We start from the raw sequence: 14144 nt of genomic DNA, 5'->3' as shown, positions 1-14144 counted from the left end.
AGTTTATGAGAAACATAGAGGATAGTGGAGCATGTTAAAAGACACCACAGGGATGCAGTCAACCAATTCTAGATGGTGGAAAACTTGGTCTGGACTATTATTCAGCCATGAAAAGGATTGATATATGTGGCCACATGGTGGAAACTTGAAAGCATGATGCCAAATGAAACCAGACACAAAAGGTCGCATATCATGTGATCCCATTTATGTAAAATAACCAAAGTAGGCAAAAGACCAAAGTGGCTGAGTGGTCACCAGGGGCTGGAGGAGCATAGAAATGGGGAGTGACTGCTGGTGGGTATGGGGTTTCTTTTTCTAGGATGATAAAAGTTTTAGGGGCTTAGATAGGGATAAAGTAGTACTTGCAAAACCCTGTGAACCTACTGAAAGCCATCAAATTGTACACCTTGGAAATGATATGTGAATTACATGATATGTGAATTTTATGATAGGTGAATTACATCTCAAGGAAACAAAGAGATTTAAAAGATTTATCAAACATATATAATATGTGGGTCTTGTGTGGATTCTGATTCAAGGAAACCAACTATAAAAAGATACTTTGAAGATAAACTAGGGAAATTTGGACATGGACTGCATATTAAATGATCTAACAAAATAAATGTATTATTTTCAACAGCTGTTCTAATAGTTGTGTGTGGGCCTATGTTTTGTTTTTTAACAAATTCCTTATCTGTTAGAGATAATTATCAAAGTATTTATAGGTGAAATATGATCTCTGTATTTTTCTTTAAAAAAATGTGTGTGCGGTTGGGATTGACACATACATATTACTGTATATAAAATAAGTAACTAATCAGTACCTACTGCATAGCACAGGGAACTCTACTCAGTCCTCTGTAATGGCACATATGGGAAAAGAATTTTTTAAAAGAGTGGATATATCTATATACACATAACTGATTCACTCTGCTGTACACCTAAAACTAACACAGCATTGTACATCAACTATATGCCAATAATTTTTTTTAATGTGGGGGGGTAGATAAAACAAGAATAAAAAATGTTGATATTTATTGAAAATTGGTATTGGGTATATGGGTTGATTATACTATATCCCCTCTACCTTTTAGTATTATTTAAAATTTCCATAATAAAAGATAAGGCGGTGAAAGGATTGACTTTTCTTCTCTACATTTTGCTTACTCTCAATTTTCTGTAAAAACATAGATGCTGCTTTTATAATCAGAAGAATACATTAAGGCTATAAAATTAACTGCGGAGGCTGAAATATCTGACCTGTCAACCTCAGAGCTTGGTCTCCCCGAAGCTGTGTCTGTGCCCCACCTCTCACCCCACCCCAGGGTCCTACCAGGGTCACGCTAGCCTTGAGGCTTCCTGGTGGGAGGGAGAGACTACTCATTGCTTCTTCAGGACTATTGCAAGGATTGCATGAAAGGGGCTTATTCTAAATTATAGGAAGTGCTCAATTAATGGGAACTATTTAAGAAAGAGATAGAGGGACTGTATAAAAGTGAAATGATCCTATTAGATGAAATACAGGAAACAAGGATAAAAAACAAGCTTCATAGTGCTCCTACCCAGAAAGAACCACAGTGAACTTTTTCTTTAAGCTTTCTTTCCCATGCAGGGAATTGTGTTTGGCTTTAAAGTACAACTAAGCCTGCTGTCACCACTCACTTACAGCCTGCTTTTATTCTCTTAATATTTTAACATATTTCCTTGTATGCTTAGCTGTTTGTAAACATAACTCTTCAATGGTTGCATAATATTCGATTGTGTGTTTGTGCTGTTCACCTGAGTCGAGTGTTGGACACTTGAACTAGTTCCAAGTTCACCACAATAAGGAACACCACAGGGGACACGTATGCCTGAATGACTTCCTCAAGATAGATTTTCAGAATGAAATCACGGAGCCCAAGGGCCAGCACATTTTCAAAGGGCTTGGAGAGGTGAACCCGGTGGTGCTCTTGATTTTTGCCACCGTTTTGCTAGAATTTTCAACACTGAACTTGCCAAATATAAACAGGCTCTGATCATACAAAGAAGATGGAAACAGTTTCTGACTATGGGTGTCAGATGGCAGGTAATTTTCCCTGATACCCAAGAGCTGGAATCACCCTTCTTGGCCGTTCACGCACACCCTTAGCAGGAGGTGGGGTCAGAGGGTAGTACAGAGAGCGGGGTAGGAAATGAAGAAAATACTCGGGGGGAATCACGGGCTACCCCCGTCCCTCCGATCACTCCTTACCCCAGCTGATGTGAACCTGAAATCTGAGAACTCAGCAGTTCTGTGTTAGCAGAGGGATTTGGGGGTGGTGGTGGGACCTCCCCTCTCAGTCCGCCCACCCCCGAGGGTCGCACTTTGGAGGCACCGCTGATGGATGGCTGGGGGCCCAGTCCGAATGAGGTGTGCGTGTCGGGGGAAGTGTCCCCTCACCTCACCCCGCAAACACGAGAATCACGAATCTCCGCGGGCCTGGAAGCGGGGGAGTGGCCGGGAAGTCGGGGGCGGGACCGATCTGGTGACGTCACCGCCCCGCCCCTGGCCGGCTCCCTCCGTCCTGCGCGCGGCGCGCTCGCAGAGTCCTCACCTGGAGGGACAGGTGTGCGCATCTGGCATCGGAGGCCAGCCCACGAGTGTCAGGTGAGCGTCCGCAGGAGCTCCAACCGGGGGAGCTAAGAGGAGGGTCTGGGGTGGGAGTCTTCACTGGACCCAGAAGAGCCTGGTCTAAGAGCGGAGCTGGTCCGGCGTGCGAGGAGGTACTGGTTTCTCCCCAAACTACCTATCTCTTGTTTATAGTCACGGTGTACTGAAAGCGTAGCCTTTGGAGGGATTTGAAGGAGGGGAAGCTGACGGGGAAACAGCAGATTTCCAAATATTTCAACCACAAATTATTATTTTTTTACACGGTATCTTTTCTTTGTTGTAAAAGTAACAGACACTGATTGTTTGGCAACTGGATTAAAGTAGGAAAGAAATCACCCATGGTACTAACACACAAGCAAAACAACTGTGGCTATTTTGATGTATTTCCTTTCGATCTTTTTTCTAGAGACAGTCATTGTAATGCAACTTTATCATACTGTATTTACAGGTTTTGTGTCTTCCCTTCTTAACACTGTGTCATATGCATTTTCTTGTGTTGTTATTAGTCATTCCAATATGTATAATCATTATTTTTAATGGCTGCATAATGTTACGTTTGAAGGATGGGCCGTAGTTGGGTACCATTCTGAACACTTGGAGGAAGGATTAGAAGGGGGGACAGAGATGTATAATAGAAAGAACATGGGCTCTAGGTCAAGGAGGCCTTCAACAAAGGAATCTTGGGAAAGATCTTTGCTTTCTCTAAGCATCAGTTTCCACATCTGAGAAATGGCTACATAAATCTGTTTCCCCAGGGTATTGTGAGGATTAAGTGAGCTAATTTATGTAGACAATCCCCATCTCCCACCCAGCTCCCATGGTTCCAGCAGAAAAAGGGTCCACTTGTTTGTGAGGTTGGAGGAGGGATTTGGACGAGTGGAAACTGCTCAATGAGTGGAGTAGAGGAAGAGTTGGGGATGGAGGATGGGTTCTTGGGGAAAACCTCAGAATGGAGAGGCCTCTGGGTCTGGGAAAGATGGGCATGGCCATCCACTGTGTTTGGGACAGGCACAGACAGGGCCCCTAAGGCCCTGCTGGCAACCTCCAGCCACCTCCTTGGGTTCAGCTCCTCAGCTTCTGGAAAGAGTTCAGAGTGAGCGGATTGCAAGAAAAGTAGAGTGGGCAGAGGTGGCGCTTAGTCGTCAGCCCCTTGTACAGATAAGGAAACTGAGGCTTGAGCACAGGTGATTTGTTCAGGATCCACACAGGCAGCAGTAACAGAGTACATGTGGAGTCCCAGGCTCCTAATACCCTCAGGGGCCTCCACACCAGAGACTACTCAGTGTAGGAAGAGGAAGAGGTCAGGGCTGAGTCACCAGCTGCACTTATACCAGGCTAAGTTGTGCTTAGAGAAAATAGATGTCTCTGTTCTGCGAGCCTCCATTTTCTCATCTGTCAAATGGGGAGAATAACTCCTCACCTACCTACTTAGTACCCACTGCCAGGCCTGCCTATCCACAGCTAGCCAGGGCCTCCTTCCACTTTCAGGGACATAGTCTGTCTCTGGTCATACACCCTTACTCTGAGCCCCTCATCTTCTTGACCCCTAGCCATCTTCAGGGGGATGGGGTCTGGGACTTGTCAGCTTCACTAGGCTGTGGCCACACTTCAGTTAGAGTGGGAAATTATACTCTCCGAATCATCTGTTTCCTGACCTGGGACATTCTGTTCTGTGTTTCTAATTTGGCTCTCCCATAATGTGCCCTGACAGCCCGCTCCCACTGGATGAGAAGGACTCTGAATCCTGGCAGGAACTCCTGAGGACTAAGAAAATCTTGTACTGAGGGTCTACAATCCTCTGAGGCTTTCTCTTTTCTTTATTCTTTTTTGGCCAAGCTGCGGAGCTTTCGAGATCTAAGTTCCCTGATCAGGAATCAAATCCCCCAGGGCCCAGCAGTAGACACGCAGAGTCCTAACCACTGGACCATTAGGGGAATTCCCTTGAGGCTGTCTGTTTCTGCCAGGCCTGTCACTCCAGGACAATAACGAGGGTGTCAGGGATCTCTGATGTTCTGAAGCAGAATCGGGGAAGTCGCCTTCCAATTCACAGAACTTGAGAACTAAAACTTGTTGAGAGCCTCTTGTCCTCTCAAGAGGTTTGCCAGCCTCTTTTTCTAAGGGCTTTTGAGCCATACTATGAAATTGTCCCCTTATTGTTCCCATTTTACAGATGGTGAAACTGAGGCACAAAAAGTTAAATAAATTACTCACATGGAGCCAGGATTCAATCCTGGCCATGCTAACTCAAGTGTTGGTTCCCATTACTGCTGCCTCTTTAGCCTACAATGGTGTCTGATTTGATGCACACCTGTTGTCATCTTCTGCCTGGACCATCAGGGCTTTCTGGGATGTCAATATCCTGCTGATGTCCTGTTGATGTCCTTAACCCTGGTCACACTGATTTCTAATGACTCATTCTGGGTTCTGAGTCTGCAACTGACACACTCCATCAGAGCAGGGCTCATCCCAAGGCCCAGACCAAGCCTGGCTCTGCTTCCTGTAACTGAGTTGGTCATAACTGCACATATCAATATGTGTCAGGCTCTGGCTACAGACTTTTGGTCCATCACCTCTTTTAATCCACTTGAGTGCTATTACCACACCAATCCCTGAGATGATGAAATGAGGCTTCGGAAGGTTTTATAAACTCACCCTGCCACCTAGCCCAGAAGTAGCTGATTGAGGACTTGAATCCAACTCGTTGCAGCAGGGTCTCTACCATCACTGCCTCTCAAGTGAGAACGCATTGCAGGGCTCCTAAACACTAATGCAGACTTTGGCTGCATACCCAGTCTGTACAGATAATTTTGAACATGGCTTTTGTATTTAAATGTATGTCTGTTTGTTACAACTTAAGTGTGTGTGTATATATATATTCTCTGTGTTAATGCATGTGTGTGTGCTGTGTGCACTGTCTCTTCAGTCGTGTCTGACTCTTTGCTACCCTATGGGCTGTAGCCCGCCAGGCTCCTTTGTCTATGGGATTCTCCAGGCAAGAATACTGGAGTGGGTTGCCCTCCTCCAGGGGATCTTCCTGACCCAGGGATCGAACCCCTGTCTCCTGAAGCTCCTGATTTACAAGCGGATTCTTTACTGCTAAGCCACTGGGGAAGCCGCAATGTGTGCATTATAAAACAAACATTAAATTAGAATACTTAGGGAATTCCCTGGTGATCCAGTGGTTAGGACTCCACACTTTCATTGTCAAGGGCTTAGGTTCAATCACTGGGTCAGGGAACTAAGATCCCACAAGCCACCCAGCATGGCCAAAAATAAATAAATAAAAATAAAATAGAATGTTTAGAAGGCTCAGGTGAATAAGAATACAAATTCCATTTTTTCTCTTCCCACACCCCAGTGGATCACTGCATGAACAGGTATCTACTTTGGACATAACCACCTTAGTGGGCCCCAGAATCCCCTGGATGCTTCCAGAGTGGGTGAGCAGACTCATTTAGTGGGGGCCTGAGATACGTGGGCAGGTCCAAGTTGGCCCGAGGGAGACAAAGGCAGACTGGGGCCCAGTCCCCGAGGATAGGGTGGGGCTCCAGAGTGGATCTGGGCTTCCCTGGTAGCTCAGACAGTAAAGCGTCTGTCTACAACGTGGGAGACCCGGGTTCGATCCCTGGGTTGGGAAGATCCCCTGGAGAAGGAAATGGCAATCCAGTCCAGTACTATTGCCTAGAAAATCCCATGTACAGAGGAGCCTGGTAGGCTACACAGTCCATGGGGTGGCAAAGAGTCGGACATGACTGAGCACTTTCACTTTCCAGAGTGGATCTGGGAGGGTAAACTGAGCCTTTCGTAGCCTTTATGAACATTAGGTCAGATTCTCCTGGACTCTCGAGTTTTGAGCTGTGAAACAGGTGGGGCCATCTCCAGCTCCCAGGATTGTAGAATTCAACCAGGTTCAATCACGAGCGCCCAGTGCGGCCACGGGCATGTTGTGTATCCAATAAATGTCAGTTTGCTAGTTCAACTCCTCCCTCTCCTTTTCACCCATGTGTAAAACGTGAAGCTGCTCTGAGCTAACAGTGGATAAATCCCCTATTTAGCTGTTTTGGTTTGGAGACCCTGCTGACCTCCACCTTCTCCCCAGAGGGAGATTTGACTGGGTGCCATTTGACTGGTCTGCTCCCCAACCCCCAAATATCTGAGGTTCCTTCCATAGGGCATTCACCTGGGCTGTTCTTTTTTAGCTTCTGTCTCGTCGCCACCCTCAAATCCTATCCACTTTCAAGTCCCACCTCCCCCCACCCTCACCAATGGCAACTCCTGAGTCACTGAAAGGGCTGGGGCTCAGTGTGCTTAGAAGGAGACTCAGGGACTTGTCTGGATGCTCTATGTGTGCAGCACCTCACTTGAAGTTAAGAAAACCCAGAACTTCTCCTAGTACATCTCATAGAACGCCCCAGTGGAGGGCCGGGGGACAGCTGGCCACCATTTGGTGCCTCTGCCGACTGCAGGCCACGTGCATATGTCTGGCATTGTTAGTCCATCTTTTTTCTTTGGTACACCTAGCCTCCCCCCAGCGGATTTTCAACTCCTGGTGAGCAGAGTCCGGTGAGCATCTCTCAGGCCCTGAGAGAAGTTGGCATCAGGAAATGTTTGTGGACAGACATGTGACACAGTGAAGACATGATGAGTCGCAGCAACTATGCTGAGTTGAGAAGTGCTGTGGGAATTGGGATTATTAGCCATGGCAATCATCGTAATTCCCGTGGCCTGGCTAATGAGTGGTTGTGTATCCTGGGGACGGGATTCCTTGGATTCCCCGAGGATGGAAGGCGCGAGTTTTGGAGAGAGTCAACAGCAGTGTGAACAGGGGAGGTTGTGCCTTGTTCACAGGGGCCAGGTGAGCCCAGAGGGGCGGCCAGGGGACAGGCTGAGTTGTTGGAAGGAAGTGGATGAGGGTGGGGCTAGAGGCAGGGTGATGTGGTCCTTTGGTGATGCTGGGGTATTTTTAGTGCTCACTCTGCCTTTGGGACACGTGGCAGACATTCCTAACTCCTCTGGGAGTCGATTTCCCTTAAGAAGACAGCAGCATAGGAAATGCTGAGAGGGTGTGCCCTTGCCGAAGGGCGGGCTAGAGCCCACCACAAGAAGGCAGGGAGAGGGTGAGGAGAGACCACAGGCCTGTCCCTGAGGGGAGGCTGTCAGGCCACATCTGGCCCAGGGATGGAAAGTGCCCGGCCCCGCCTCCACCCCCACGACCACACACCCGGGCAGAGTTCGCTCATTGCACAAGTATTTATGGACACCCAATACCAACTAAGGGCCCACGGGAGCAGCCTGTTACAGGAGGGGTCCTTTCTCTAGGAGATTATGTTCACGAGCATTAAAAATAAACAAGCTTATGTGTTCAGCCTCCAGCAAGTTCCGTAAAGACAAGAAAGTCAGGGTGATCCAGCAAACCAGGGTGGCCTGCTTTAGATTGTGTGATCAGGGAAGGCCTCTGTGAGGAGGTGACTTTTGAGTTGGGTGTTGAATCATGAGTAGGAGGCAGTCACTGAAGACCTGGGTGGGGCAGATCATTGTAGGCAGAAGGAGCGGGAGGGTGAGGGGCCCTGAGGTGTGACAAAAAGGAAAGACAAGGAGGAGAGGGTTTCAGGGTGAGACCTGAAAGGCAAATTGGGGCCAGATCGTGGCAGGCCTGGGAGAGAACGTGGATTTCACGCGGCTAGAAGGAGCTGTGATGTATTTTCAGTAGCAGAGGGACACAACTTCAGCATTAACAGACCAGTGTAGGGTCCACGTAATTCAAGCCAGGTTCAGAACACAGTTGGGAGGCAGAGCTGACAGGAAGTGCACGTGTTTTGAATATGGGGGTGGTGATGGGAAGAGAACCCTTTCCCACTGGGCCCAGATGTGTGTGACCTCAAGTATTTCTTAACAGAGTGCCCGGATGTGGAGTGTATAGGCCATTCCCCACCCGGTCCAGCCTTGAGTTTACGGACAGGAAGACTGAAGAAAGAGCCTTACAGGTCTCCTTGTCCAGCCCTCTGGAGGGGGGCTGTGAATTCTCCAAGGTCCCACTGAAGTTCAGGCCTCCTGGCCCCGGTCCAGGCCTCTTGCTGCCCTGCCCTGCTGCCTCTTGGCTGAAGCTGGCAGAGGAGGGAGGAATCACTGCCGGAATGACCTGACTAGTCATGACGATGTGGTGAGGTCACCCAGAAGAAGCGTGGAAAAGCAGTGGAACCTGGAGAGGGCAGGCCAGGGCAGGGCATCACTGTAGCAGCAGCTGGGGGGGGGGCGGGGTGAGAGGGACGTCCTGGAAGGGTCTGGGGCAAAGGGCCAGGGTGAATGGAATAAGGCAGCATTTTTAGGCTAGCATGCAGGACAACCTCTGAGAGCAGAGCCTACGTGGGCCACTGACCCTCGGGGGTCTTGGGAAAGACACTAGTAGGAGGACCCCAGATGAACTTCTCCTAGAAGCAAGAACACAGATGTAGACAGAGTGGGCAGGGCCAGTGGCTCACCTGGGCCCAGCTAGGCTTGCATCCTTCCAGCCCACCCACCCCAAAGGGATTGGTGGAGGCCCCTCTAGGGGGAGGTAAGGTAAGGAAAGAAGAAGGGATCCAGGACAGGCCTGTTTGCTCCCTAACTGCTCCTCAGAGCAATCAATAGCATCAGCATCTTCCACTTATTCTGGACTTTTTCTGCACTAAGGTGTTTCTGTGCATGCCCATCTGTATTATCTCCACTTTACAAATGAGACTCAGAGAGTTAAAGGAATCTTCCTAGGGTCACACAATTCAAAAGTATCAAAGTCAGGTTTTTAACCACTGTGGGCTACTGTCTCAGACTCCCTCTGTGACCTTGAGCAAGACTCCCTGAGCCCCAGGCTCTCTGCCTGTGAAATGATGGAGTTGGAGTAAATGAGCCCCATGAGGCCCCCTGTCTCTCCACTGAGTCCCAGAATTGATTCTCGGGTAGAGGGGCTTAGTGGTCTGATGGAGGGGGCCAGGGTCCTGTCCCGGAGCTGTGTTCTCCACCAGCCGGGGCAAGGTGGTTAAGAGCATAGGCTCTGCCAGGCCACTATCTCTGCGGAGGATACACGTGAAGATTGAACGCAGGTAACAGGGCTCAGGGAGGGCCTGGCACACAGTAGGTGCTCAGTAAGTGATAGCTCTTAGTGTATTCTCAGAGCTAGTGAAGGCCGCCCTTTCACAATCCAACCATTCACTCCTTCAGCACGTATTTGTTAAATCCCTCCTGTGTTTCTGAAGGACATTAGTCTTGATCCTGGTGACCTAGTGATGCCCCCAGAGAGCTTTAACTCCCTGCCTTCTGATATTCCAGTGGGGGAGGCGGACCAAAAAAAAAAAAGCCACATCAAATAAATACCATGTAGAATAAGGTAGATAGTGATAAATTCCAGGACTCGCTGGGAAAGACCCTGATCCTAGGAAAGATTGAGGGCAGGAGGAGAAGGGGGCGACAGAGGATGAGATGGCTGGATGGCATCACCAACTCGATGGACATGAGTTTGAGCGAGCTCTGGGAGATGGTGAAGGACAGGGAAGCCTGGTGTACTGCAGTCCATGGGATCGCAAAGAGTCAGATACGTCTTAGTGACTGGACAACGAAGTGCCAGGAAACAAAACAAAGCAGAAAAGGAGAGGGAGAGGGAGGCAGTGTCTGGAGGAGGGTGGGGGGTGGGGGTGGATCTTATATCAGGACTGGAAGGCCTCCCTGTGAAAGGGACTTGAAGGTCCTGACCTGAGCGAGGGAGGCTAATCCCTGCGGGAAACACGTCCTTGGCAGCTGGAGAGCCAGGCCTGAGATCCTGAGGCTTTGGGACAGCCTTGTGGGACAGATTGTGTAGGGTCATTTTTTTTTTTAATGGTTCTTTTTTTTTTTTAATTCCTTTTTTAAAAACAATTTTATTTATTTATTGTTGGATGTGCTGGGTCTTCCTTGCTGCGTGGGCTTTCCTCTAGTTGCAGAGAGTGAGGGTTACTCTCTAGCTGTGGTGGTGTGTGGGCTTCTCATTGCAGTGACTTCTCTTGCAGAGCACAGGGACACCTGGGCTTCAGTAGTTGCGGCTCCCCAGCTCTAGAGCACGAGCTCAAAAGTTGTGGTGCACAGGCTTAGTTGCTCTGCGGCATGTGGAATCTTCCCAGATCAGGGATCAAACTGTGTCTCCTTCATTGGTAGGTGTATTCGTTACCACTGAGCCACCAGGGAAGCCCCCATAATTCACTTTTTCAATATTTTCTTGGCCATGCAGCACAGCATGTGGGATTTCAGTTCTCTGACCAGGGATCAAACCCTCATCCCTTGCATTGCAAGCTCTTAAGTCTTAACCACTGGACCACCAGGGAAGTCCTATGTAGGGTCATTTTAAGGATCCTCCCTGCTGCGTGGTAAATCTACAGTGACCTCCCCCTGCCCCAAGATTCAGGTTGCAGGTGCCTTGGGGGTGATACTGAAATCTTTCTTCTCATCACTGGACACCACAAGCTTCCCAGCCCAGTGCTCTGGGTTACCAGAAAAAGTTCAAGCTCTCAGGAATGGCTGCCCCTGACCCAGTACAGAGGAGCTGAAACCCAGAGCTGGACTCAGTGATTAGCTCCTCACTGACACCTATTGTCCCAGGCCTGATTGCATCTTCTGGGTGGGTGGGTTGGTGAGGGAAGGGGAGGGAGGGGGGCTAGGGGAACTCCAGCCTGACACACCCTTGGGCTTTAAAGTTGGGAGACAAGTCCTGGGAGGAATCATTGAGAATCCAGTCTGGAACCCAGCCTCAGGCCCAAAGGCTGCTAGACAGAACTCCCTTTGAATCACCTTTGAATCACCTCCCCACCTTGGCTGGGTTTTTCGGCCCCTCAGTTTTCTTCTGAGAGCTGAGAGGCAAAGTCCTTTAAAAGGACTCATGGGTGGTGTCAGAGGGGAGAAGGAAGGAGGAGAACTTGGGCCCACAGAACAGCTAATCGGAAGGGGGTGTGGGGAGCATTCTTCCGAGGAAGAGACTGGGTAGGGACTGGGGGGAGAGGCTGGGGACAGGCCTTGAGGCAAGGAGTGGGTCTGAAGACTGGTTACCAGGATCAACAGTGGTGTGTGTGTGTGGAGGGGGGTCAGTTACAGGTTTTGGAATGGGAGGGGACATGTGACAAGACTGGGAGGGGAAGCTGGGACATCTGACTGTTAATGTGTGTGTGTGTGTTAGTTGCTCAGTCATGTCCGACTCTTGGCAACCCCATGGACTGTAGCCCGCCAGGCTCCTCCGTCCATGGTATTCTCAGGCAAGAATACTGGAATGGGTTGCCATTTACTTCTCCAGGGGATCTTCCCGACCCAGGGATCAAACCTGTGTCTCCTGCATTACAGGCGGATGCCTTACCGTCTGAGCTACTAGAGAAGTCCCTAGTTAATGTGTACCTGGAGGCAAAGGTGAGGAGCCTCAGATTTCTCCCTGAACCAAGGAAAGGACAGAGGAGGATTCCATCTCCTCTACTGAGGATTGAGAGGGTTAAATGAGATAGTAGGTGCTGGTGGGGGGTGGGGGATTATCAGTCCCTTCTTGGAGAAAGAGGGCTGGGAAACAGGGCCATGTAGGAAGCATGGGATGGTTGGCTGTGATGGAGAGTACAGTGGTGTATCCACCCTGCTTAGTAGTGCCATGGGAGGCCCTCTGCCTGGGGACCCAGGCCTGGCACCTTGTCTTACTCAGGAGAACCTGCAGTCACAGGCAGGGTTGGCCTCCCTGGGCTCTAGAAGCAGGATTCAGGGTTGATGAGATTGGGTTGGAAAGAGATGACAACGGAAGGGCCTTGGTAGCCAAGCCTGGTGGGTGGCTTCTACAGGTCACATTGGGGGCCTCCAGGAGATGAGGGAGTCATCAAAATGGGCAAAACAAAGCTGACATGAGGAAACCAGGGCCCTTGAGCTGTGACCAAAGTAGGTGGCTGCCACCCAGGCCAGCTAAGTATGGCCAGGGCCCAGAGTGAGTTTGGGCCCAGAGTGGCAGTTCTCCCAGTACTTCAAGAGAAGTAGGGAATACAGACCTGTCATCTAAAATCTTTCCTTTTTTAAAAAATTTATCCACTTATTTAGCTGTGCCAGGTCTTGGTTGCTGTGTGTGGGAGCTTTCATTGCAGCATGTGGGATCTAGTTCCCCAACCAGGGATTGAATCTGTGCCCTCTGCATTGGGAACATGGAGTCTTAACCACTGGACCACCAGGCAAGTCCCAGATCTTTCCATTTTAAAACTCTGGGAATCAGTTAACAAAGCAAAAGAAATAACAACAAAAAGCACCACGCAGGCCAGGCAAAGCCTACCACTTTTGACTGGTGACCCTCTCCTCTGGCAACAGTGGCACTGAGGGCAGGTCCCCAGTTGAATGTCCCAGACCTCTCCTGGAAGACTTGTCCTCGCTCTCCTGCTCTTGGAAGCGAGACTGTGATAGACACAGTTTCCCAGGGCCCGATGGGAGAACAGAGACATCTTGGGCTGTGTGGCCCTGGGCCAACCCCTTGCCCTCTCTGGACTGTGGTTTCCTGGGCTCTGAAAGAAACCAGTCTGTGGGGCTCCTGCCAGTTTGGAGACTGTGTGACTAAGTTCTCAGGCTTGAAGGAAGATGCGATTATTATTGACGTGACTCTTCCCACCAACCATGCTTCTGGGATTGGATGCGGTGCACTCTAGCACTTTGCGTGTCCACAGCCAGAGTTGTGTGCATGAATGGTTGTGTGTCATAATTTGGAGCTTTGCATGGTACAGTGTAAATATCATTGTGTTAATAACTCTGCCCTGGAACCTTTCATCCCCTGCTCTGGAAGCCAGTAGGAAGCCTTAATTAATTCTTGGTGGCCTTGGGAGGGGTGCAGGTGAGGAAACCTAAGCCCAGAGCTGGGAGGCAACTTGGCTAAATGTGCAACACTTGGGGGACCCTGACTCAAGTGTTGGTTCCAGGTCAGGGAAGGCAGGAACCAACCCGTGCCAGGCCATTCCTGTGTGGGGTCCAGTCATTAAACGTGTGAGGACGGGATTGGGTTTGAGGTCAGCTCTGTGCCCACGAGTTTGAGCTGTGGGAAGAGGAAGAAGGCCGAAGAGAAAGGTCACTTGAGTTTTTCTATGGAGGGGAGAAAGCAGCACAGCCTTGGCTACCTCTCTGGACCTTTTGTCAATGTCCCTCCATCTCTTGCTATCTTGTCAAAAAGTTGGCCCCTGAGTCAACCTGGCCTGCGTGCTCAGCAGCACTCAGAGCCCCGAGGCGGAGTAAGCCCTCAACTCTCTAAACAATCTCCTTTTGCAGTAACTCACATAAACACCGGCCTTCGGAGGGGCCCACTGCTAGGGTGTGAGAGGAGACAGAACCGGCAGAGGAGAGAGGACGGTCTGGGGCTAGAAGACCCCAGCTTTTGGGGCGCCTCCTCCTCCCCACCACCACCCAGGTTTTTCCACCTGTGCCCCCCAACTGGATCAGTGGTGTTCGTGTCTGTGTGCGCTTCCCGGCCCCACACGGAACGACCCGGTTCCTTGGAAGGCGCTCCTCGCGAGGCTGG

The 14144-nt window shown here is 49.8% G+C and overlaps 1 protein-coding gene across 1 annotated transcript in view; it reads left to right on the top strand.

Annotated features, from left to right (window-relative positions):
• Positions 1–2572: 2572 nt before the first annotated feature.
• CSNK1E (casein kinase 1, epsilon) overlaps positions 2573–14144 on the top strand; it is a 35916-nt gene continuing 24344 nt past the window's right edge. Inside the window, exon 1 of the mRNA XM_010845096.1 lies at positions 2573–2629. The gene's annotated coding sequence lies outside the window, so the exon portion shown is untranslated. The remainder of the gene's footprint in view (positions 2630–14144) is intronic.

Source organism: Bison bison, unplaced genomic scaffold (assembly GCF_000754665.1).
Source record: "Bison bison bison isolate TAMUID 2011002044 unplaced genomic scaffold, Bison_UMD1.0 scf7180017864213, whole genome shotgun sequence".
NCBI classification, from domain to species: domain Eukaryota; kingdom Metazoa; phylum Chordata; class Mammalia; order Artiodactyla; family Bovidae; genus Bison; species Bison bison.
Note: the sequence above shows the minus strand (reverse complement) of the source record. Positions and strands in the feature narration are given on the sequence as shown.